Below are 26,176 nucleotides of genomic sequence, written 5' to 3' on the forward strand. Positions count from 1 at the left end.
GAATGTATTGTTGTCCTTGAGTGTATTGGTTTTCTATTGCTGGGTTACAAACTATCCCAAAACTTCATGTTTAAAACAACAACAAATATTTATTATTTCATTCAGTTTCTATGGATCAGAAATTTAGGAGTGGCTTAGTTGAGTATTTCTGGCTTGAGTCTTTTATGAGATTGTAGGTAAGATGTCAGCCAGGGCTGCAGTCATCTGAAAGTTCGACTGCAGCTGGAAGGTTTGCTTCTACTGGTTCACTCAAGGTGCTGCAAGTTGGTGCTGGCTATTAGGAGATGTCAGTTTCTTGCCATACTGATTTCTCCAGAGGGCTACTTCAATGTCCTTTTGACATGGCATTTGACTCTCTGAGAGAGCAAGGAGGAGTCTTTTATGACCTAGAATTGCAACTCAAACTCTACAGCACTTGATAGCAATATATTATTATCTTGGTAGTCACACAGGTCAGTCCTATTCATTTTGGGAGGCAAGGGCCAGATAAATGGGAAGAATCATTGTGGACCATCTTGGATGATGGTTACTATGTCAAGGTTTTAACTTAGTCTCTTTCCTCTTATCTGCACATTCTCCATGCCTAAACCCATCCACATCCATAGCTTCACATACCATCTTTCAGCCCATTACTCCCAAATATATAAATAATCCCAGATTTCTCTTCTGTTCTTCAGACCTCAATGCATAATACCTATTGGGCATTTATTTTATTTATTGAGTGGTCACTAGGAACCAAGCCTTCAACTAGTCTGGGTAAACAAGACAGATCTCCTGCCTTCAGGGAGATTACAGTTTGGTGAAGCAGAAGGAAAATAAACAAGTAAATAAAGACCACAGTTTGTGGTTAATATAATCAAAGCAATATACTGCTATAATAATAGCTGGGCTGATTGGTACAAGAGGAGAGGGGTGAGTTAGCTATTGTAGACACAGTGGAAAAAGATAAACTCTTTGAAAAAGTGATATTTAAGCTGAGACTTGAGAGATAAGATGTGAAGGGGTGGGAGGGTGGTGGTTGGAAACTGTTCTAGGTGCGGATTGAATGTTGTGGTGAGGATTGAATTATCTGGCAATTGGTCATATTTGACACATGGTAGCTATAGTGATTATTTTCTTTGAATAGTGAGACCAAGCTCTCTGAAATATTCCCATCTCATATTTCTTATTTTACTTATGAAATAACTATCCAAATTCTATTTTCATGGCCAACAATTTAGAATACAGAATCTGGTACAAGGTAGGGCTCTTAAATAGGACTTAAAGCATTAGGACAATTTTTGAGATTAACTTTACTGTCCTTCCTCCCCAAATTGGCTTGAGATTCTTGTTTCTAGTCTGTCAATTAGCACGGTTCATTATGACTAGGCTTTGAGTACAAGCCTGTGTTCTAAGTCCAAGTTTTCACTCATGATCAGATACTAAGTCCAGTATTTCTAATACGAAATCCAATATTTATTTTTTATTGTATATTCTTTCTTTAAAAAAATTTTTTTAATGTTTATTTATTTTTGAGAGAGAGACACAAAGTGTGAGCAAGGGAGGGACAGAAAGAGACAGAGACACAGAATCCAAAGCAGGCTCCAGGCTCCAAGCTGTCAGCACAGCCTGATGCAGGGCTCAATCCTACAAACTGTGAGATTATGACCTGAGCTGAAAGCAAGGGTTGGACACTTAACCAACTGAGCCACCCAGGCTTCCCTTATTGTATGTTCTTAAAAGTAATAGTTCCTGAAGATTTCTATAAAAAACTGATTTAATGGGGACATTGCATATTATCTCCCTCTCTTGGAGACTTACAATTGTGATGAATAGCTAAGGCTCTATGAGACTGTTTAATGGTATTTAACTAAGTATTTGCAAACATATTTAATATTTGACCATAGGACTCCTTTTTTTAACCCATGAGATACATATTAAACCCTGCACCTATTTTGGGAAGCTCCATTTCAGGCTGATTTCTCATTCTCCTAATTTGCATATCCCTATGTCTTTATTCCACGTGCACTCCACCCTGGTAAGTAGCATCAGTTTTTTCATCCTAGCTCTTCTTAATCCTACCTAATATCTTATTCCCATGTGTCCTGTTTACCTGCTCTTCCTTGCCAATGCCAGTGTTGGCTTGCCTTTGTTCATGTCTTTTCTGGCCTCTAGATTCATTTGTAACATTTAATTTCTTTCATTTTTATAGTCATTCTCCAAAAAACCCTTTATTTTATGGGTTATTATACTAATGTCTCATAAACTCTCTTTGTGGCCTCAGAAATTAGAGGTGTTTAGCATTAAGTTTAGTGTCAGTTTTTGGTAAAAAACTCCTTCCACATCTCTTAATCAGGTAACCTTTCACATCACCCTTACCTGAACATTTGAGTAAGGAGTTCTTCAGAGTTCTTCATTTTTGGCAGTTCTAATTTTTAGGAAATTCTTTCTTATATGGAAACCAAATGTGCTTCACTATCACTGGTGGACTTAACTTTAGTCCTTGCATTAAGTTGTTATGTCCTTTCTGTATCGTCTCTTTTTCAGGAAAGCTCTGCATTTGACATTTGCTGATACTTGAATAGTCTATTTGACCATTTTTGATTAGTATATACAATGAGGAGACTATTTTTTTTTTTTTTAGTAGTGGTTCCAGTAACACTCATACCCACAACTTAAATCCCCTTTCCACCAAAATAGTATTAAGTTTGATTTGGATTGCAGCTGGTTACACCACTATGATCAGAGGCTAGATCATGCAGTGGAAGGCACCCACTCATTGCAACTCTAGGGAAAATCTTGAAATAAGTGAAGCTTGTTTGATGCACCAAGCTTGCTTTTTCTGGACTTCTATCTCCATTGCATGGATTCTCTTCCTGTTTTTCTTTACCTAATGTGTCCAGAACTTGCTTGCTCTTTTCCTCAGTTAAAACATGCTTTCAGGAAAAGGCTGGTTTTAATTACTTGTATATTTGTTGGGACTGTAATGTGCTATAATTCTCAAGTTTATATACACTTTAAGCATTATCACTAACTATGGGTTGAAAGACATTGCTCTCTTGTGTAGAAGTTTAAATGTCAAAAACCATGTGAGAAAAATTTTGGAGGGCTGGGCAAGAGATTTACATTGACTTGCTGAAAATGATACAAATATTTTGGTTGCCTGTTTTCTTGCACTTAAGCTTATTCCTATAAATTCCTCTAAACATTCTGTTTCTTTAAATAAATTATGTAATGCACCCTGCCTAAGGATTTTCCCCTACAATGTTTTCATACTTGAAATCAATGTGCTCTTGATATCAAAGGAGAGTCAACACATAAAGCCTTGGGATCTGAGGGGTGGTTTTGGAGAGCAGTGCTCAGGAAGAAACTGATTCCCCTGGGAATTTTTTTCTTCTGTTGTACACTAAAAATTAATTTAATTTAATTCAGAAGATAGATGAAAATGGAAAACCACTGTGAAAGTCTTTGCCATACAGGGCAGTAATGGTGGCATAGCACTAATCTAGAGAATAACTAATCTCTTTTGGTGAATGGGACATAAATAAATGCATTCTAATCAGACCTTTTTATGCACTTCATGTCCATCTTTTGTTGTTTCAGGGTCACTTTAATACTGAAGCATTTTATAAATGAAGCTGTCATATATAATATAGACTCTCACAGAGAGACACTAACTCTAAATTCATCACTGAAATCAACCTGAGAGAATATTCTTCTTAACTAGGCATTTTGTGAGTATACAACTTAATATTTCATTGTGATATATAGTCAAGAATTCTGAACAAAGATGAATATAATTTATTCAGAGTCACCTTCATGCAAATGGAAATTTTGGATGATAGTGGAAATGCTTATTTCTTAATCATAGTTTCTTCATTTTCCCTGGTAGTCCTAGGGGTTCTGACACAAGATGCTGGTAGTAAAAATTAGTATTGTGTGGTAATAAATATATTCTTGTGAGATATCCTTTCCTTTTGCAGTTACTTTTTTGAGATTTTTTATAATTGTGACCACTACAAAACTACCCCTCAAATTATTTCAATCTGCATTATCTATGCATGTAGGTTGATATTATAATATTTTCCTGTACCCATGCAAGTCATGACAATTGTTATTTTGGAGATTTTTACTTTGTTATTAAAGTGCATCTTAATATAGTTGAGAAGCCTTTACTGGAGATGGTTGTGCTTTCAAACTTTTATTAAAACTTATATATTGAGAATCATCATTGGACAGCACACCTAAAGCCTTAGAAATAATTTAAAATGAAAAATTGTATTAAAAATACAATATAAAATACATGTGATAAAATACATGTGATATAGAAAATATGTGACTTAAGTATCCAAAAGAAAATCATTTATATTTGCAGACTAAATTCTGTATTGTTGTTTATACTGCTTGTATGAGGATGATTATTAGACAACCATTTTATGAATCAACCAATTTTATGAATCTGTAAACTTGAGAATCCAGACTTAGAGAGGGAGTAGGGGACAGAATCACTATTTTGGACACGCTGATTTTATTTGATGTTTTATATGCTTCGGTAATTGGTTTATCATTCCTAACTATTTTCTTCTTCTTGATAGGTGGCATATTCTCTCCTATTAACTTTGGGTTTGGTTACATGACTTGTTTTGGTTATTAGAATATGGGTGGAAATGAAAGCATTCAGTGAGCTCAAGTTTTAAGAGGCTTTATGGGTGTCCAGTTGCCCTTTTAACTCCTGTCCGTGAACTTCTAGAATAACACAGAGTCTCAGCTCAGTGAGGAGAGTAAGAAATAAATATTTGTCCTTGAAAGCCATTGAAATGTTGAGACACACACACACACACACACACACACACACACACACACACACAGCTATCATATGAGGTACCTGCAATATTTTCATTTCACAGATGAGGAAATTAGAGTGTCAAAGGGGCTTAACCTTTTTTCCATGATCACATTGCTGGGAAGTGGCAGATCTAACCTGGATGTCAAAATATTTACACTGAACCCAGCTTCCTAGGGTAGAAGTATGGGACACCGCAAGAGCACTGCCTGAAAGTCAGAAAACACAGATTCTAGTCTTAGAGAAATCACTGAGTCTTTTGCTCTGGAAAAGGCATACCAACAGAGATCTCTGTTGGGTCATAATTCCCTTTCAGGACTCCTGTTTTCTCTGATGAGTAGACTATGCATACAATTGACATTTACTGAGGATTCGCTGAGTAAGATGGTCCACAGTAAATATTAGCCATGGGCCTCTAATTTCTTTCAGAGACAATGCTATTACTTTCTAATATAATGAAAAGAAAGCATTGACTCTCAATTCTCAAAAGGTTTATATAATTTGTAAGTTGTAGACTATGAGTAATCAGATGTTCAGAAATGCTTTAAGAAACTCCAGCAATAATGTCAGCTTCTACTCTGTGGTGGTAGTTAATGCACTTCCTCAGCAGAAAGAGCTGAGCAGCCAGTGTCTTATCTGAGTAATTTAGGCCAAAATTGTGGGTTTTAAAAATATGCTTGAATATCATGATATTTATGCTAACTCCCATTTCACTGGAGTCTTACAGAAAGATCCTATAGTCACAGATTAATTATGACTAACTTAAACTTTTAGAAGAATGACTTCATTCATGTAAATGAGTATATGGTATAAATGAAGCTTCCTTTGGGTCACGATTCACCTTTTCTATCTTCTCCTTGCCACAAATATAATTTTTCTCTTATGAATCATCATATACTCACAGCAAGGAAGGCGTCACAACATCACCAGTGTCATCAAGTCTTATTCTTGGTACCCTATAATCAGGCTATTTTGTGGGCCTGTTTCACTTATTAGTTCCCACAAAGACAAGTAACAGATTTTCTCATATACTGTCTCCTTTCTGCATAAGAATACCAAGACCTTTCTGAGTTATCAAGAAATCTTAGTGCCTTAGAATTGCTTCTGAAACAACTTTCTTTGGCTTCCCTTTCTTTTTGTTTCTGTCAGATCAGAGATCTTTATTTCTTAGCTGAAAAGTTTTTAAGTTTCTCATGGCCAGTGCAAAATTGGTTTTTGAAAACACTTGGAAAAGAGTTACCATGCAGAGTTTTCTAGAAAACATCTACCTGTGCAACAGAACACGTAAAAATCCAACTTTTCTACTTACCTGCCACCCCACTAGAAATTGTTTTCATTCTTCTGTTTTTAAAGTATGGTCTCTAAGCATTTCCTTTTATTGAGTGATTAAGGAAGTAGTAGCTCATTAAACTCCCACTAGCTATGTTTTTGTGTGTGTGTGTGTGTGTGTGCAATCATCTGATTTATAAAAAGATGCAACAAAATTCAAAATGATACAAAATATCAATTCCAAAACAACATAAAAAAGTGAGTATGTTTCACCATACTCAGCTCATAACAGAACAAATGGGTAAGGAGAATAATCCATGCTATAGCATATTGCTATATTTACTGGAAACCGAAAAAGTTGGTAAAGGAAGGCAGAGGAACTTTATCTTTAGAGTGCCAGAATTAGAACCAAGGGGCTCCATAATCACCTGGCATCCGTTTGATGTTGTACCTGTGGTTAGAAAAGGTACATGATGGGAACTCCAGAGATCTTCCAGATCCTTCATTTAAGGTCCCGGTCAACTGTGGCCACATGTAACACTTGTGGTGAGTTACTGTCTGTACTAAGCAGTCGTCTGTATAGGTTCCTTTGTGTGTGCATGGTAATCATGCAAATCTTGGATCTTTGGCAATCCTTAGAGCCACTTGATACTTTTGCCCCAATTTCTCAATTTCAGCCATTACACAGTTATACAAGGGATACACTAGGCATAGAGACAGTCCATCATTGATTGTACTAAGTCAAGTTTGGCTTTAATGGAAAAGTTGATAAAGTTGGTATCAACCAGGATGTAGTAAGGTAGGCCCAGCTGTGTGTTATATTGGAAGAATAAGCAGGAAAGATGTTGGGGGGACTTCTCTTTCCTTGAGTGCACTGTGATCTTTTTCTTTCTTTCTTCCTTCCCTCCTTCCTTCCTTCCTTCCTTCCTTCCTTTCTTGGCTTCAATCTATCCTTCTCTTTAAGCCCCTGATCTCAGAGACTAATCGTTCGCTTCATGGTAGCATACTTTCTTGCTTTTTTTTGCTTCCCCTTGTTCACGCCACACTCTTGTTTCTTCCTAAACTCCCACTAGTTATTAACATCCATTGGGAATTAGCTTATCAAATGATTTTAAACCATGCTGCTATCATACTGAGTGAATCTTCACTTTGGAAACAAGGAGAAAAGAGTCACTTTGCATGCACTGTAATCCAGGGACTGTGATAGGTGTCTTAAATATATTATCACTTCTAAACTACACAGCAGTTTTAGATGTCAGCACTTGGCAAGTATGTAATTTTCCCTTGTTCACAGGGGGCCAGGACTCATACTCATGATGCCTGACTTCAAAGCCCATTGCTCATCCTACTGTGATGGTGTTCTAAAGGAAAGTGCAGTATTTCCAGGCTCAGTCCATGGCTGAGAGGCTGAGAGGGTAGCTCACCATACCTCAGGAATTCAGGACTAAGAAGGGGGGTGGTGGAGGAAAACCAAGGGAAGGGTGAGAATTGGAGGGGAGACAAATGTGGCAGAGGGGAGATGAGAATGTCATGATGATATTTTCTCTCTGCACCATAATTTTGCCCAGAACAAATCCTCACTATAAGAGTATTTTTATAGCAACCTTAACTTCATAATATACTTGGTCATATGATGAGAGTTCTCATACATAATTACAAGTTTCATTTTTGAGGACTTATAAAATTATCATCAGACAATGAAATCTTGAGACAACATAACTCAGCATGATAAGTAGTCTTTAATGTCACACAGATTTCTCTTTTGGAGTATCTTCTCTCCTTACACTGACAATATCCACACCTACTTTCCAAGAAAATTTACCATCTCTGTTGAACATCTACCATGAAGAAAGCATTCTTAACCTTGGCCCTGTGGCCTGCTGCCCCCCACCCCCCCACTCCCCCAATGGCTTTCTCCTCTCTAGATAGTTCTCTGTAGTACTGGCCTTTCTGCTTCCTGACTTTCCATAAAAATTTGTCAGTCAGATGTTCTGTCTTCTTGTGGACCTAAAGAAATCCATAATGTCTATGGATAACATAGGTGTACTTGGCCAGGGGTCTTCTGGATAAGATGTCTTTAAGCTTTAATGAAAATAACCTTTGACCTATTGGAGTCATAGCATTTGAAAGCTAAAGCAAACTTAGAAATGTCTAATGCAATTCCATCATTTTTGAATGGCAAAATGAGGCCGAGAGAAATTCCTAGAATTTAGATCACACTGTCAAGATGATGAGATGGCAATTATTACTTCAGAAATGAGGAAAGGGTAGTATAGAAAGAAATGATTCAATTGAGGCTACACAGAGGATCAAAATGGAATGGGTTTCCTTTCACCTACCTGTCTTCTGAGTTTACTTTATTTTTCTTATAAAAGTTGCCTCTATCTTTTCAAACCCTTTTTGGTTGAAATTTCATGGATATCTGAACCCTGGAAGTAGTGGTAGCTGGGCTGGAGGGTAAGGAGAATTAGGGAGAACTTGCCCTTAGATTTTAGTTGCATTCATTTTATGTCACTCTTACCTTTTTAAAGTAATATACTGATAATGATATGACTTGCCTAATATGAAAAATTCACAATGAACTACTGTCAGTGTCACATTAGTCAACTTTTGTGAATAGAACAGCTTTCCAATCAGGAACTTGATAGACCATTTGGATTTTGTAGTCTTCCTAAGCAACAATAAATACTAAATGCTATAAACCAATAATTCCTAAGTTAGCTATAATACTAAAATATGCTACTCATAACATTTACTTTCCATTTGTTAGAAGGAAATTATTAAACATATCTTTTGACTTTGCTGTTTCTATACTGAATAAGAATGTTCAGTTTTAAAAGGTTTGGTAATAAATTCATAACTGAAAGGTAAAGAAATTTGTGTGAGCAATGATATGATAGAGGTTAGATTGGGAGTCCAATTCTTGAGCAGAGTACAGATTCTTATTATGAAAGAAATTACGGAGGTCAAATGATTTCAGCTGATTGACTTTCTTTTCTTCTAGTCCAATTTCTAATGATATCTTCCAACAGGTGTTATAGGATGAGATTTTTATCTTTTGGCTCATGTAGTATTCATACCTATTTTTCTACAAAATATCCAGATTAGAGATTTTGATTATATTTTATGTTTTATGATACAAAAGTTGTAGTTCTGTCTTAGGAATTTTTTATATTTGTGGCTCTCCAAGTTAAAGATTAACTACTTTACTATGTTTATTCTTAGAAAATAAAAATAGTGAATATGGAATGTTTACTATTTACCAGGTGCTGTGCCCAAGGCTCTACATGTATTGTCTATTTAATTTTCATATAAACCAGCAAGGTAGATACAATCATCATTCTCCTTTTAAAGATGAAGAAACTAATTTCACTCATATGTGGAATTTAAGAAACAAAACAAATGAACAAAGAAAAAAAGAGACAAACAAAAACCCAGACTCTTAACTATAGACAACAAACTGATGGTTACCAGAGGGGAGGTAGGTGGGAAGATGGGTGAAATAGGTGTTGGAGATTAAGGAGTGCACTTGCTGTGATGAGCACTGGTGATGTATGGAAGTGTTGAATCACTATATTATACACCTGAAACTATTGTAAAACTGTATGTTCATTACACTTGAAGTAAAAATAAATAAAAATATAAATAAATAAATTTTCATTAAAAAATAGATGAAGAAACTGAGATTTGGAGGGGTTAAGTAACTTGCCTGTAGTCCCCAGTTATCAGGGAGGAACTGAAACTAGTTGCCTGACTTCAGACATGTGCTCTTATCTCTTGGGCTACACTGGTCGATGGATTAAAAAAATGATGAGGAGACTAGGTGAGGACTAACACATTAAAGCTGGGCAGAGAGAAAGTTGAAGTCACATCTAATTCTCATTCTTACGACCAGTCCTAGCTCAAAATAACAGTCTTTGCTCTGTTGAAAATATTCTTACATCAAGAGTAGATAAACTTGTGGCTGGTAGGAAGTACAATGGAAGATTTTCTTTCATTGCTGATATCCAGTCATTGCCAAGTTCTGTTGAATCTTTTTTCTGAACTTTTCTGAAATCGTTTCCTCCCCACTGCATCCTTAGTCCCACTGACTTAGTTTAATAGGCCCTCTTTAGGTCTCATCTAGTATCCTCTCGCTAATCTCTCCACCTGCCCACTATGTCCATTCTATGATATTCCTTCAGTATCAAGAGTAAAATCAGATGCAGCTTGTCACCAAGTTGCTTATGGACTTCTTGAGAGATGACATATAAATAAGCAATTACAAAACAATGATAAACCCTTGATCTGTTAGGAGGAAGTATGCCCTGTGAGAGCATAGAGAAGTCAGAATTTCAAGAGGAGAGCCAAGGTAAAAGGTAACACTTAATGGAATTGCTAGTTACTAATAGTGGAAATAAAAATAAAACATTCTACTGATAGTTTCACTACTAATAGTTATTGAGCTATTCATTTGTGTCAAGCATTTTTTTTAAGTCCTTTACATACACCATCTCATTTAATCCTAACGGCACTCTGCAGTAGGTATTTTTATTATCCCAGCTTTATACATGAGGAAACCAAGTATTAAAGGGTTTAAGTCATCTACCTGGGGTTACAGAACTAGTAAGGGTGGAGTGAGGGATCTAAATAAGGCAGTCAGAATTCATTACTAATTTTATTTAGAGGGGAAGAAGGGGTGAGTTATTATGTATATTGCATTTGAGGAGTAGAGCTGTTCCAAAGGCAGTAGGTCTGCAGATCTCAGGTTCAGGAGATGTGGAGTTGGGAATCATCAGCCTATAGAAGTTATTTGGTGCTAAAAATGTTGATGGAAATGCCCAGAAGAGTGTGAGTTAGAAAAGAGGAGGTGCAACGAGAGAAACTTGGGGGGAAAGGAGAGGTAGAAGAGTCACTTACAATATGTCAAAGGATTATCACAGAGGATTGTTATTTGCAGGTGGAAACAGCTTGCATGGCTTGGCACATAGGAGTTATAAGACGTCATCAATTGTCCTGAAGACTCTGCCTTAGCTCTCTCTTTGTCCAAAGAAGCTTACTTCTCCATTTAAGACTACATCATAGTTACTGGCCTAGTGCCCTCTGTGACTCAGTATTTGTAACCATCTAGAGCACAGGTCAGCAACTTTTTTTTGAAAAGGACAGATAGTAAATATTTTTGGCTTTGTAGACCACATAATCTCTGTTGCAACTGTTGAATTCTGTCATCTATGGTAGCGCGAAAGCAGCCATAGACAATATGTAAACAAATAGATGTAGCCGTGTTACAATAAATCTCTATTTACAAAAACAAATGATGGGTTGGATTTGGCTAATGGGCTTTGGTTTGTTAACACTTGATCTAGAGATGCCCCTCTTGGTTTGGTGTCCTTTCAGAAATTCTTTCTCAGCTCTGGTCCTTGCTTCATTAAACACTTAGCTCCAGATAGTTGAATGTTCTTGAACATCTTCTTTATTCCCTCTTTATCTCCTCCTTCTGGTTCATTCCCTAGTAAGCTTCTCTGGGGAAGAAATATTTTTAGTAGTTATTGTGAGAGCAGCTCCATAGGAAAAGCTAAGATAAAAACTGGTTGTTAACTGAACTATGTTAATGTGAAAGGCATAGTGTTTTGGTGATCTGCTCTGTTACTATTCTAGTTTCTTAAACACTCACCACCCCACCCTACCAAAAAAAAATTCAAAATGATTTATTACAAAATGAATTTGGTCCATGTTTTAGACTGCAGTGGACTTGTACTTAATATGACAAACTAGGTTTTATATGTTAAGCAAGGAATAATTTTGATTCTAGTGGAAAAAATTCTTTTGGTGTGTTTTGCTTCTTTGAGAATTTGGTAGTTTTGTGAAATAAAGGATGTCTAGCATTTCTTAGAGGGAATCCCCATGGAGGACACATGCAGCAATTGCAGGATTACCCTGAGAATTGAGGAAATTCAGCTTACCACTGGACATTTTAACCAGAAAATGAAAGTATCCATTGCATCTCAGTAGAACTTAAAATTGGAAAATAAGTACTAAAAAAGTTTGCTTCCTGGGAAAGCAAGATTTCAGAAATATTGGAAATCTGCTAAAGCATCAGTTTTCTCCATAGTCCTTATCTTTCAGGTTTTTGCTATCAATTATGAAGTGCATTCAAATCTCCTTTTAAATGGAAAAATCCTTACTTATATACATTGATCTTTACACCAAGAGGGCTGATAGAGTAAACCTGACTTTCCAGTCTTTCTAATCTTAATTGAATTGTTTATATAGCATTTCAAGCCTATTATCAATTAAGCATACACTCTTGTGATGTGAGTCGAGGAGTAAAATACAGTGATTTTTGTGTCAATTCCATTTGTCATAAGAAATCAATGTATGACCAGCAGAGCCAGGAAAACACTGACATCCTTTTATGGTGGACATTAATTTCTATGGCAGATTGTGTAGACTTGTGCTGCCCTGTCTCCTACAAGGAGGGTCTTGCTGTCCAGCTATGGGGAAGCATTCAGCAGAAAGTCTGAAGATGTCAGCTCCTTTAGGGTTGGATTCTGTTGAAGTCCTGCCCTTCCAGAACAGCTCCCCACTGATAATTGCATGAGATTGGTGGTGGTAATAAAGACCAGACTGCCTGATGGGGGACATCCTGTTAGACAATACTTGCTCCAGAGGTCCCTGCCAGCGTTTACAATTTAACTTCTCTTTCCGGTCAATCTTGGTTCTACTCCTTTCATCCACAGGCTTTATCCCTCCCAAACATCTTGCATCCCAAACTCCATCTCAACATCTGCTTGCAGAGAACCTGGTCTGCAGTAGCAGATAGTTGATCAGTAATCCTCACAGTCTCTCAGTGGGTTCTCCAAGAGGAATGACTTGAAACATAAACCAAAGGTTGGGTAATCTAGGAGCAGGTTCTTTTGAGCAGACAGTAGAAACTGCTAGAAATCTGAATGGTTTGCTGTCTTTGCAAAAATATATATATATTTAGAGTTCTTCTGGCATACAAAGTTTTAGTGGAAAATTGATTTTCTCCATTTTTCCTTCAGTTCTTCCTGTACAGCAGGTCATCCAGTTGCCACAGCTTCTGTGCACCCAGTTATTGCTTAGGCTTCTATGGCACGAGCTGGATATGGGGTGTAATACAGGAAAGAAGAGGAAGATCAAGTGCCAGGAGAACTCACCCAGTTTGTCCTTGACGGAGGAGACAGTAGTTCCCAATTACAGCCCCAAGGGATTTGCCAGTTTGGGTTCAATCCAACCCCTTCAATCCTGCTTCTGTTGATATGTGGAAGGGGCTGATGTTTACTGAGGACCTATATGCCCTAGGCCCTTTACACATGTCATCTCATTTAAGTTTCAAACAAATATACAAGTTAGATATTTTAGAACTGAGGAAATCGAAGAGTAGAGAGATTTGAGTGACTCGCCCAAGATCATTTGATATTTCTGACAGCAGAGAAACTGGTGAAGAGTGAGTGCTGAAGCAGTATCACTGTTTTTTTGTTACACTCATTATTCCTTCTTCCTTAGTAAGAGAAACCCAAGTTTTAGCCAAGTTCATTGTAACCTTAAATATAAATATCTCTATTCATCCCCAGTACAATCAGATAAAGTTCTCACCAATGAGATGTAAGTAGCAGTGTTGTGCTGGACTGCCTAGAAGTCTCTTTTAAAAGAGGCAATAAGGTTTCTTCTTTTTTTCTTTTGTCCTGATGTCTAGAATGTGGATGTGATGGCTGGAGCTGTAGCAGCCACCTGGACCATAGGATGATTTGGAGAATGAAAATCATTCTCTAAGATGGGGGAAGAATGGAGAGCTTGAGAATGAGATGATGCTGTGGTCCATCATTCCAGCTCTGAGTTGCTTACCTCCAAATTTCTTATGCATGAGAGACTTAAAAGAGACAACTTCTTTTTCTTTTAAGAATGTAAGCCATTTCTTTGTTGGATTTTTTTGTTATGTGTAGCTGAACCTAGTGCTAATTGATGTGAATGCCAACATCTTTTGGCAGGAGAAGTCATTTCCTACTTGGAATAGGAGCTTAAAATGGGTCTATTGCACATGAATTTGAATATAAGGTGGTTATTTTTTGAATAACACCATTAAACTCCACATCTCTCTTCTAACAGTGGTACTTAGGAAGTAGCTCAGAGCCTTTCTGTTTAACAAATTCATTCCTCATATTTTTGTGTGACATACACAAACATGCTTTTAAAAAGTTTTTTTATTTAGAGGATCTCTTTTGCACTGCTGGTGGGAATGCAAACTGGTGCAGCTACTCTGGAAAACAGTATGGAGGTTCCTCAAAAAATGAAAAATAGAACTACCTTAGGACCCAGAAATTGCACTACTAGGTATTTATCCAGAGGATACAGGTGTGCTGTTTTGAAGGGGCACATGCACCCCAATGTTTATAGCAGCACTATCAACAATAGCCAGGGATGCCTGAGTGGCTCAGTTGGTTGAGCATCCGACTTCAGCTCAGGTCATGATCTCACAACTTGTAAGTTCAAGCCTGCGTCGGGCTCTGTGCTGACAGCTCAAAGCCTGGAGCCTGCTTCAGTTCTGTGTCTCCCTCTCTCTCTGCCCCTATCCTGCTTGTGATCTCTGTCTCTCATAAATGAATAAATGTTGAAGAAAAAAAAGCAATAGCCAAAGTATGGAAAGAGCCCGAATGTCCATTGATGGATGAATGGATAAAGAAGATGTGGTGTATATATACAATGGAGTGTTACTTGGCAATCAAAAAGAGTGAAATCTTGCCATTTGCAACTGTGTGGGTAGAACTAGAGGGTATTATGCTAAGCAAAATTAGTTATATAAAGATAAATATCATATGACTTCACTCATATGAGGACTTTAAGATACAAAACAGGTGAACATAAGGGAAGGGAAGCAAAAATAATATAAAAACAGGGAGGGGGACAAAACAGAAGAGACTCTTAAATAGAACAAACTGAGGGTTGCTGGAGGGGTTGTGGGAGGGGGGATGGGCTAAGTGGGTAAGGGGCATTAAGGAATCTATTCCTGAAATCATTGTTGCACTATATCCTAACTAACTTGGATGTAAATTAAAAAACAAAACCAAAACAAAACAAAACAAAGCCACATCTTAAACTCACCAAATTGTACCATTAAATATGTATAGCTTCTTGTATGTCAATATTTGTCAATAAAGTGGTTTTAAAAAAGTTTTTTTATTTAAATTCTAGTTAGTTAACATACAGTGTCATGTTAGTTTCAGGTGTACAATGTAGTGATTCAACACTTCCATACAACATCTGGTGTTCATCACAAGTGTCTTCCTTAATCCCCATCACGTATTTTGCCCATTTCCCACCCACCTCCCCTCTGGTAACCATCAGTTTGTTCTCTATAGTTAAGGGTCTGTTTCTTGGTTTGACTCACTCACTCTTTTTTCCCCCTTTGTTCATTTGTTTTGTTTCTTAAATTCCACCTATGAATGAAATGATATGGTATTTGCCTTTCTCTCACTGGCTTATTTAGCTTAGCATAAAAACTCTCTAGCTCCACCAATGTTGTTGCAAATGGCAAGAGTTCATTCTCTTTTATGACTAATATTCCATTGTGTGTGTGTGTGTGTGTGTGTGTGTGTGTGTATGTGAGTGTGTGTATTCCACATCTTCTTTATCTATTCATTAGTCGATGGACACCTGGGCCTTTCCCATAATTTGGCTATTATGTAAGGCTGCTATAAACATTGGGGTGTATGTATTACTTTGAATCCATATTTTTGTATTCTTTGGGTAAGTACCTAGTAGTGCAATTGCTGGAGTGCAGGGCAGTTCTATTTTTAACATTTTAACATTTTTAACATTTTTTACCATTTGAGGAACCTCTACTGTTTTCCAGAGTGGCTGCACTAGTTTGCATTCTCCCCAACAGTATGAGAGTGTTCCCCTTTCTCCACACCCTCACCAGCACCTGTTGTTTCTTGTGTTGTTGATTTTAGCCATTCTGACATGTGTGAGGTGATAATCTCACTGTAATTTTGATTTGTATTTCCCTGATGATAAGTGATGTTGAGCATCTTTTCATATGTCTGTTGGCCATCTCTATGTCTTCTTTGGAGAAATGTCTGTTCAAGACATTTTTTAATTGGATTATTTCTTTTTTGGGTGTTGAGTTTTATAAGTTCTTTATATATTTTGGATACTAACCCTTTATCAGATATGTCATTTGCAAATATCTTTTCCCATTCCATAGAACGTCTTTGAGTTTTGTTGATTGTTTCCTTGGCTGTGCAGAAACTTTTGATCTTGATGAAATCCCAATAATTCATTTTTACTTTTGTTTCCCTTGCCTTCAGAGATATCTATAAAGAAATTGCTATAGCCAATATCCAAGGAGTTACTGCCTGTGTTCTCTTCTAGGACTTTTTCACATTTAGGTTTTTCATCCATTTTGCATTTATTTTTGTGTATGGTGTAAGAAAGTGGTCCACTTTCATTCTTTTGCATGTTGCTGTCCAGTTTTGCCAACACCATTTGTTGAAGAGACTGTCTTTTTCCTATTGGATATTCTTTCCTGCTTGACCAAAAGATTAATTGACCATATAATTTGTCAGTTCATTTCTGTTTTCACAAACATGCTTTTAACTGACATTGTTTTGATTGACAGGTATTAAACTCATAACATTCAGAGTTGCTGCCAGGGATGCGAATCTTTAGTTTCTAGTTCCTACACTCTGTGTTCTCTGCATCCTCATTAAAATGGCAGCTTCCACCAGTTGTATTTTTAAAAGAAAACAGCTTTGTTTTGCACATATTTTAAGAGAAACAAGAGGCTTATTCTCTTGACTGAGGGGAAAATTTTAACATGGCTGGGTTGACTGACTTGATTTCTAACCTGTGGCATTTTTGTTCTGAGGATACCTCACAACGAAAATGGACACTACAGTAAAGCAAATAGAGATCAGAGTCAGGGAATCATTGGAATGAATGTTTGCATCTGACTCTTTGATTACAATAAGCAATGTGGCCTAGCTGGGGAATGCTGTATTTTCACAATTGACAGACCACACAGCCTGTAGCAATCAGCAAAGGGCAGCTTATTTTGAGCACAAACATCCGTCAGACTATGATGAGAAAAGCAGAACTGCAATCAGTGGCAGGTTCTTCAAAGAACTGTTGATGAAAAATGGATTTTACATGTATCAAGTGGAAAATAAACTGCAGTTCATTTTTTAAAGTCCCATTTACATGGACAACAACACTAGCAGCATTTCTGAACATGAAAGAGAGTGATACAGTAATTCTATCATAAGTGGGACTTTTCTGTCCTCATCACAAAATAGTATACTCAGTCTGTGGCAGGAATATATTAGGTTTCAAAAAGGCAAGATAATAAGCAATTTCAGAGAAGGATCTTACATTTATTCCAAATGCCTTATGCAGATATATTTTTTCATTGATATTATGATGGAAGAATTCTATTGATGTAACCAATAGAATAGAGATTTTTGATAAGATTTCCAGTCTTATCTACAGTAGTTCTATTCCATATGACTAAAAAATTAGAACTATTTAGCTCTTTGAATCTTTCCAGTGAATGGTAGAGCATGAAAGCTCTGTAGGCTCAAAGTTTTTGATCTGAAGAGAGAGAAAAGTTGTTCAAGTAGGGATCTTTAACTTTCTTTAGATAGTATCTCCTGCTGTGGTTATGAGATTTTTGGTTTTGATATGTGCTAGAATATTTGGAAGTTTTTCCTAAAGTGGCAGAAAGAGAGGCTACTTTAAGCACTGAATTTCTCTCTCTTTAAGGCCTACTAATTATGTAAGGAGGCATTTGGAAGAGACCTGATCTTGGGCCATATAGGCTGCTCTGTTTGGTTTTGTGCCTCCAGGGGAGCTATGGGAAGAAAGCAAGGTCATGTACTGGCTTGGGTTTATAGCATATAGAGTCTATTCAAAAGCATGAGCTCTCTCTTCTGTCTCCCATCTCCCATCTGGTAATTACTAGATTAGGCATTGGCTTTTGTATTTGGTCAATTTTTTCTGTTGAAGTCCATCAGCATGCATTGTTTCTCTTTATGGGTTTGCTGAAAAGTAAAATAAGCAATCCCAACTATCTGTCTCTTCAAAGAAGAGGAACATTAATACTTGGACCTAAAAGGACACTAATTACAAAAAGAATAATATGCATATCAAGTAAAATAAGGTCCCAATTTCCTTAGCCATGATAGACCGACACTTTTTTCCTTTTCTGTCATGTACAATTGTGGAGAGTCTAACATGTGGACTCTGGAGCACAGGCAAGAGAACTATGTAGATGTTGCTGTTCTGAAGGTGAAGTTATTTTTCTGTCCTTGATTATTCTCCCAGGGTTCTGTTTATATCTTATTTATAATTAGAGACATGCATTGCAAAATGCTCTTGGCCAGTCACTCATTGTCTAATGCAAACATTTTATCTGAGTGCTCCTCCAATTTGTAGCACCCAAAGAAGGAGTGTTGTGGCCAGCTGCTGACAAAATCGTAAACATTTTCAGGGGTAGTTTCAGAGGAGGTCTGGGAATAGTTGCAGATGTATCATCCAAAGAGCAGTGTCTAGAAGAAAATACATCCTTCCATTTATGTATGTATGTATGTATGTATGTATGTATGTATGCATGCATTTATTTATTGACTGACTCAGCCCACCAAATAACCCATTAGGCTGAGTACCAGCACTGTTGCCCTGGTTTCAAAAACCCACTTGATGGATCAGAAGCCATGTAGACATGCCAACCTGAGCAGTTAAACTGGTAAATTCCAGGCTTTATAATGTGTGGACAGATGTTTGTGCTGTTAAAAATCTGTCTTGGCACAGGGAGAGTGGTGATCTGAATATTGTCTTCAGAGCTCCCTGAATTTCCTTGCAGGAGTTGAATAGGAAGTTGTATAGCATGTCTGCATCAGTAATAGGGCCCCTTTATCCTTTTATTCTTTTGGGGTGGTATTAGCAAGCCTTGTCCCTCATGTCTTCTTTCAGTTCACTGTGTGGCATATTACATTGATAGCATGAGAAAAATATGCTTTCAATTCAAGAAGAATTCTAGAGGACTCACTTCGTAGTCTTTATTCTCTGATGTATGTTGAATGACACTAGCAGTGAAACTTCAAACTGCTAATTTGGATAGGGCAGCCATTGTGCACTTGGATATGACTATTCTTTTTATCAAATCTCCTGTTATTTGCATTTATATGGTACTTTTCTTCTAAAGCTTTTAAAGCAATTTCAACTTCACAATACTTGGGCGAATTGGATCAGAAGAAATACACTTCATTTTGAGGTTGAGATAAAAGACAAATTGTCAATGGCTCTCCTTAACAGAGTACAGTGGGTGTTCAAACAGTTTTCCCTGCACTGATTTTCCTGGAAGCCTCATGGATAAGATAATTAAAGAAGGGTTCTGATCTCAGGGTCCAGATGCTCTGGGGGAAAGGGTTCATTGATAGGCTTCAGGGATCCTGTGAATGACCCTTAAGCCCTGTGAGAATCTAATAAATACTTTGCCCAAAATGAAGAGAGAATGTACAAAATGTAGTCCCCTCTGCATTTTGGGCTAAGGGTTTGCAAGTATTTATTAGATTCTCACAGGGCTTAAAGACCATTGCTTGGTTTGGTGCTCTGGTACATCTCAGTCAGTTGGTATGTTTGCTAAAAATTCTTGGCCATCCAGAAATTTACAGTTAGTAAGTTTGGGGTGGAGCTTTGGGACCCTAATTTTAACACCAAGTGATTCCAATTCAGTGAACCAAGAGAAACACTGGCCGAGCCCCTTGAGAAGGGCCAAATAAATAATTCCTGATTGGAATCTGTGGAAAATATTTGTGGAAGAGATTAAAGTATAAGGCCAGAAGGAGAGTTCAGAGACTATAATAGTGGTATAGAATACAAGAAACTTTGTCATGCATTATAAAACAAAACTGTATTTCAAGAGAAGTTAGGCTAGGTCTTTGAGAGTGAATGTTTTAAAATGGAAAATCAAACACCTTATACAGGAGTTTTAAAAATATCCAGAACAACAATGTTAGTAGATACAACATTGTTTTTAACTTTTTCATATCTGTTTTTTTGTGGCTTTTAAGTCTGGAAAATAGGAGCCGGTGGCAGGAAACAAATGCTCAACAAAGTCATTAAATATCAGTTATCTGGAAGTTGAAATCCTGTCATTAATTAGAAGCTAAGAAATAGCATAAAGAAGACGATTTCTTTGCATTGCTGAGAGAAATGAGTTAGCTGAACATAGTTATTCTGAAACGGCAAATTATTTTGGGATTTTCCATTTTTACAAACCCACGGAAATAGAAGATATGTAGAGGGATTCTATTTTGTTGAAGGGAGCACTTCTGTTTCAGTCTGTTTGACAAGAAGTTCTATGAAACTATTATTCTAAATACAGTCAGACCTGAACTGGGAGACCATCATATTTGGTGTTAACCAATGGGTTGACCAGCTGGAGGAATACAGTTTATCCCAACTCCCCAGCTGATCTTCACAGTTTCCTTCAGGAGCCACTCATGTCAAGGCCGGACAAAGTCCTCCCATGACTCTGTCATCATCTATCCCGCCAAATATACTTTGATGTGTATGGCACCACACTTAAGGAAAATTGCTTCACGAACTTTTATTTAAAGCCATAATAATGTTAGCTCTGTGCCGTCTTTGCTTGTTACTTTGTCATTTAGTTTGACTGTAAGAATAGGATGCAGTGGTGGTGCGTCAATTGCTCTGAAACCTCACTGCAATCTGTAAAGTCCTATATTGGTAAAGTACCTTTTGGGAAGTACACAGTGTCTTTTTGAAGAGATTCTTTTAAACTTTAACAGAATGTTTTTCTATAAATGTATTGACACACACTTAGAGTACAGAATACCGGAGCCTGGCAAGATCTTCTGAGAATACATGTGCGTGGCTGATGAAATGTCATGATTTGTTTGGAAAAAGCTTTCAGGAAATTAAATTGCATTAAAAGAGAAGTGAGCTTTCTTATGCAGGTATAATGTACTCTTAATATAAAGCCACAGCAGATTATCCTGAAGAGAGACTTTGAGGAAAATAAAGGGGGGGCCTGTCTGAAGGAATCTCTGTCCTTCAGGTTGGCCTGAAGCAACTGAAGCCATCTTTCCCTGGTGCAGTTATTTTGTGATCCTGTTCCTATTCTTTTCATCCTGTCAACATCCCCTGCAGCCCTGACCTCTGCAAAGTCTCATTCATTGTTACACAGCCAGCCCTAGGAAAGTACACATAATCAGTCTCCATAGATAGTTAAGTGAATTGACAAGTGCATAAAAATCTCCATTAACTTTTCATCAACTTCTGGGTAAAAGTCAGTCTTTACAATGACCTACAAAGCCCAGGCTGATCTGGCCCCTGTTATTATTTCTGATTTTATCTCTTAGCTTTCTCCTTTTTACTCACTCTGTTTCACCTATACCAGCCTCTTTCGTAGTTCCTTAAATAAGCCAGGCCTACTTCTACCTCAGGGTCTTTGCACTTGCTGTTCCCTCTGCTTGGAATGCTCTTTTCCAGTTATCTTTCTCTGTCTTAGAGGCTTCTTTCTTACTTCTAGGCCTTTTCAATGAAGTCTTCCTACATCTTATCCTCTATTTCAGATGTCTATTTATTGACATGTAACAAACCACCCTAAAAGTGGCTTAAGTAGCAATGATTTGTTATTTAAGATAATTCTGCAGGTGAGATAGATGTTTCTTTTCCACATAGGAATAACATTCAGCCAGAAGCTCTGTTGTTATGTCTCAGTTCTCCTCTTATAGGATAACTCATCTTCCAGGGCCTTTTCATATGGCTCTCTCTCCAGCAGAATAGTCAGGTCTTGCTTAAATCAGGTTGCTTTAAGCTAACCTTAAATTAGGAGTGTTCCAAGAGGATAGCCTTAAGATGAAGGACTTACCAAACCTCAGCTTACATCATACTTACAGATGTGTCATTGGCCAAAGTCAGTCCTGTGCCATGGCCAGCATCATTGTGGGAGGAGTTTACACAGGGTGTGAACGTCTGGAGGTATTGTTTACTGGAGCCTATCAACTAACAGTCTACCCCACTCTGCTCTCTGACCCCAAGCGATTCATATTCCTCCCACCTGCAAAATATACTGACCACCCCTGAAGACTTCCCAGAGTTTTGTCCCATTGAGGCCTGTAGCTCAGGCTTGAGGACCAGGATGATACCATTGAGATTAGGTCCAGGTGTGGTGGAACAGATGCGTGCAGTTCCTCAGGTGCCACTCCTAGAAGTGTTAGAGTTATATTTAGTTATAGCTGACTGTAACTGACTCTGCAAGATCATTCTGTGCCCCTCAGCTCCTACTTTAGAAATGCAACATACGTCTTCCTTTCCAGTGGTCGATAGGATTCAGTATGCTTACCTAAAGGCTTACCTTCTTATGCAATTTAAAGATTTTCTTCTTGCTCTATTCTCAGAACAGGCATAGAGGATCTCATTGTTATATTGTAGTTCTTCACTTTGATAACTGCCAGTTTCCTTTTTACTTTCTCCTCCCAGATGTTTCTGTTATCTATGACCCTAAGACTGTATATACATTATAAACAATCCAAAATTTAGTGAATTAAGTAGACAGTAATTCATTATTTCTCAAGATTTTCTTAAATGTGTTTACATGTAGGTTAGAGCTCTGAAGGTACATCGTGGTTCTCCTCCCTCATCACCATCTCCACTTTGGTGTCATCACCCAGGGCCTTTGCATATGGCCTCTTTATCCAAGGATAGTCTGGACTTCCTTACCTCATGGCAGCTGGATTCCAATAGAGCCCACACAGAATCTGCAGGATTTTATAAGGGCTAGGCCTGGAGCTGGTGCTTCTGCCTAGTATATTAGTTAAAGCTAGTTATGAGGCCAGCTCTGATTTAAGGGAGGGGAATATAGACCTCATCTCTTAAGGAGAGGAGAGGGAAGAGAATACAGGGAGGGGTGAAATTGTTGGTGGCCATTATTGGGCACTATCTACTACAACCCTTCTTCCTGGTTTTATTTTCTCCTAAGCTGCTATTACTCTGTGTTTATCTTGTTTATTATCATCTCCTACACTGATAAATAGTTTAGAAAGTCAAGGAATTTTGTCATTTTTTATTCACTGCTGCAAATGCCCAGAATATTGCCTGTCACATAGTAGGTTCTTATATATTTTTTCTTTATATATTTTATAATGTTCACTCTTCTAGCTGCTGGGATACTTTTACTGCTGTCTTTACCTTGGTGTTTATTATCTATGTAGTCCCTCATGGCAGATTTGAATGCACTGTGTCAGTATATGTTTATACATTTGATTTTTGCTGAGTCTGAGCCCACTTGCTCTGAATGTATCTTTGGGAGTTAACTCTGGTATCATCAGATTCCTCACCTAGCCTGAGTCTTCTGATATGGAATGAGGATGAAGAATTTGTTGTGCACTTGGCTGGCCGGCCCTGTTGCCACCTCAGGCTACTTTTGGTCTGCCCTGTCTCCATATCCCTGAATGTTCATTATAAAGACTGATCTTTCCATAGAGGGGAAAGTCACATTTTCTCCTTTGTGTTTATATATATACATGTAAATATAAAATTATATTAAATAATATGAGTATACATTTAAGAAAAAGGACAGGAAAATAGGAGTAAAGGACACACATTTTAGATTTCATATCATGATTAAGTGTAGAAATATTCCACATTCTGGGATTCTGAAGAATTCTAAATGCAGGCACCTGATAATATTTGTCAAATAAAAAAAGAAGAATTAAAAATGTCAAAATGTTTAGGGTATTGGAAAACCAAAGGCTGATGTAAAACTCTATGTTTGTTGATCTGTGTCTTTTCTCTCCTTACTTCATGCCAGTGTAATTTCTTCTCATTCTTTTTCTTTTTGTTAATGTTACAAAACGTTTTTGGAAATTTCATTGTTTCAATTTCTATGCCTAAGTCTCAATTCTCCAGTGATACTTAATTTGGCAGTATATGATTGTTTTAACTCTGGTTTTATTTGGCCTAAAGCTTGCTGGTGAAATCTTTGCAGCAGGGAACCACCTCCTGTTGCTTTGATACAATATTTTGTTAGAAGTAGAATTAACTGTATGATGGGCTTATGTCATAATGTCATTGGTTCCAGAAACCACCTACACAAATAAGCCTACTTTTTTTCCAAGTCACACCTCATGTAGTAATGAAAGACATTTGGGTGACACATGAAAATCATATTAATGGATGGTTTCATCTAGTGTCTGTAGCTGGAAATTGCAAATAAATTCAGTGACTGCTACGTGATTGTATAGGATGAAAACAGCTATTATTTGCTTATAGGGTTTCTGTTTAAGCAAGTGAAAGATCACAACCTTGGGATAATTGCTGGAAGGATTTTCTGGGTAAACTTTAAAATAAATAGGGAGAATGAGGAAGGTGAAACATATGAAGATATTTAACTAGTGTCCTCAAAGCAAAAGTTGAGAAAGAAGATGGAAGGGTCCTGAAACATGTCATGAAACTTTTATGAATTATTAAAAAGAAAACCATATTATCATCCTTACATCTCAAGAATAATAAAATAATACTATAATTTGAGAGCATCTATAAACTTTTAGAGGAGAGTGGAGATAGAATTTGATCATAAAGCTGATTGCTTTTCTGAAATAAAATTAGGGGGATACAGGCAATTCAGTAGATAAGAGTATTTAATCACATTTTCTTTGCTAAACAAGTTCATATCTCTACCAATTTATTTCTAGAAAGATAATTTAAAGCCTTGCTTATAACTTGAAGTAAGAGGAATCACTAAGTATCCTCCATCAGAGCAGTTTCAAACATTGTTCTTCCTTATCTACCAAGCTTGATTTAAGGAATCAAATCATGGGACAAAAAAACTGGAGTTTTCCCTATATTTTTACTTCTTGAATTTTGTTTGTTTGAACACTAGTATCCGAATGAGGAGTTTGGTCAACATGAGAATTATAAAACAAGGAAGACATTCAACTGAACTTCCCTGATAAAGTTTATATGGTTTTAAGACCCTTTCAGTCTGTAGAATGAGAACCTACTCTGTCATTTTTTATTAGTGAAAATGGCCCTGTGGTATTCTGACCATTCTTTTGGCCTAGGCATACCTCACTCCTGGTGGCAAAGATCCATTGAACTGGAGGCTCAGTTATGTGTCCTCTCTGGGACATAGTTACAGTTTGAGCATTTTGGGGTCTTGACAAAGAGTGATCTCAGATTTGGAGAAATCAGGAGAAAAGGGAACATTGCTTCAAGAGTGTGTGCTGCTGGGAAATGTTCTTACCAGTCATGGAGAATTCAGGGAGAAAAATAGAATCATCATTCATAATCATTTGTTGATATACATATAGCACTCTTGAAGCACTAAGAGAGAAGGAGAAATGCCCACCCACACTTCTCTTCTTCACCCCCAAAATTGTGAAATAACCAGAGATGAGTTATATGATTTTGTTTTGAGAAAGATAGACTTAAGTGGATTTTGCGGAATTAAAATTCTTTATTGGCAACAATGAATGATGCTTTGTTCATTCTAAGGCTGATTCATTTTTTACTGTAGAAATATTAATTTGACATAAATATTTATTTTCTAATTATAGATTTAATTCTTGTCATTAGCAATCTATAAAATATAGAAAACGTAAAGAAAATAACAATGACCTTTAAATCCTAAATCTAGAAATTAGAGTTATTAAGACTAGTACATTTTCTTCCAATATTTTTGAGCACACACACACACACACACACACACACACACTTTGCATCATTGAGATTATACTGTCTGTATATTTTACATATTGCACTGTTTTTACTCACTGTATATTATGGACGCTTTTATATCTTTAAATATTCACTTAAAAAAGCCCAATGCGATTTCATCTTAAAATTTATCATAACTTATTTAGAACTCACTTATTATTGGATATTATATTAAATTTTTATAAGTAATGTTATAAAATTTTAATGCATAAATATGTGTATTTTGATAATATTCTTAGATCTTACCTTTAGAAGTAGAAATACTGGTCAAGAAGAGTAAATATTTTCAAAATTATTCTTGATATCTGTTGTTAAATGCTTTCTCCAAAGATTATACCA

General features: G+C 36.9%; 1 pseudogene; it reads right to left on the reverse strand.

Moving 5' to 3' along the window:
• Window positions 1–6,493: 6,493 nt before the first annotated feature.
• On the reverse strand, window positions 6,494–7,115 carry LOC124508345 (rRNA-processing protein FCF1 homolog; annotated as a pseudogene).
• Between the last annotated feature and the right edge of the window lie 19,061 nt (window positions 7,116–26,176).

The sequence above is a fragment of the Lynx rufus genome, unplaced genomic scaffold, assembly GCF_022079265.1.
Source record: "Lynx rufus isolate CCGP_SWC_20201006 ecotype Redwood Valley unplaced genomic scaffold, mLynRuf1.p SCAF_13, whole genome shotgun sequence".
Taxonomy (NCBI): Eukaryota; Metazoa; Chordata; class Mammalia; order Carnivora; family Felidae; genus Lynx; species Lynx rufus.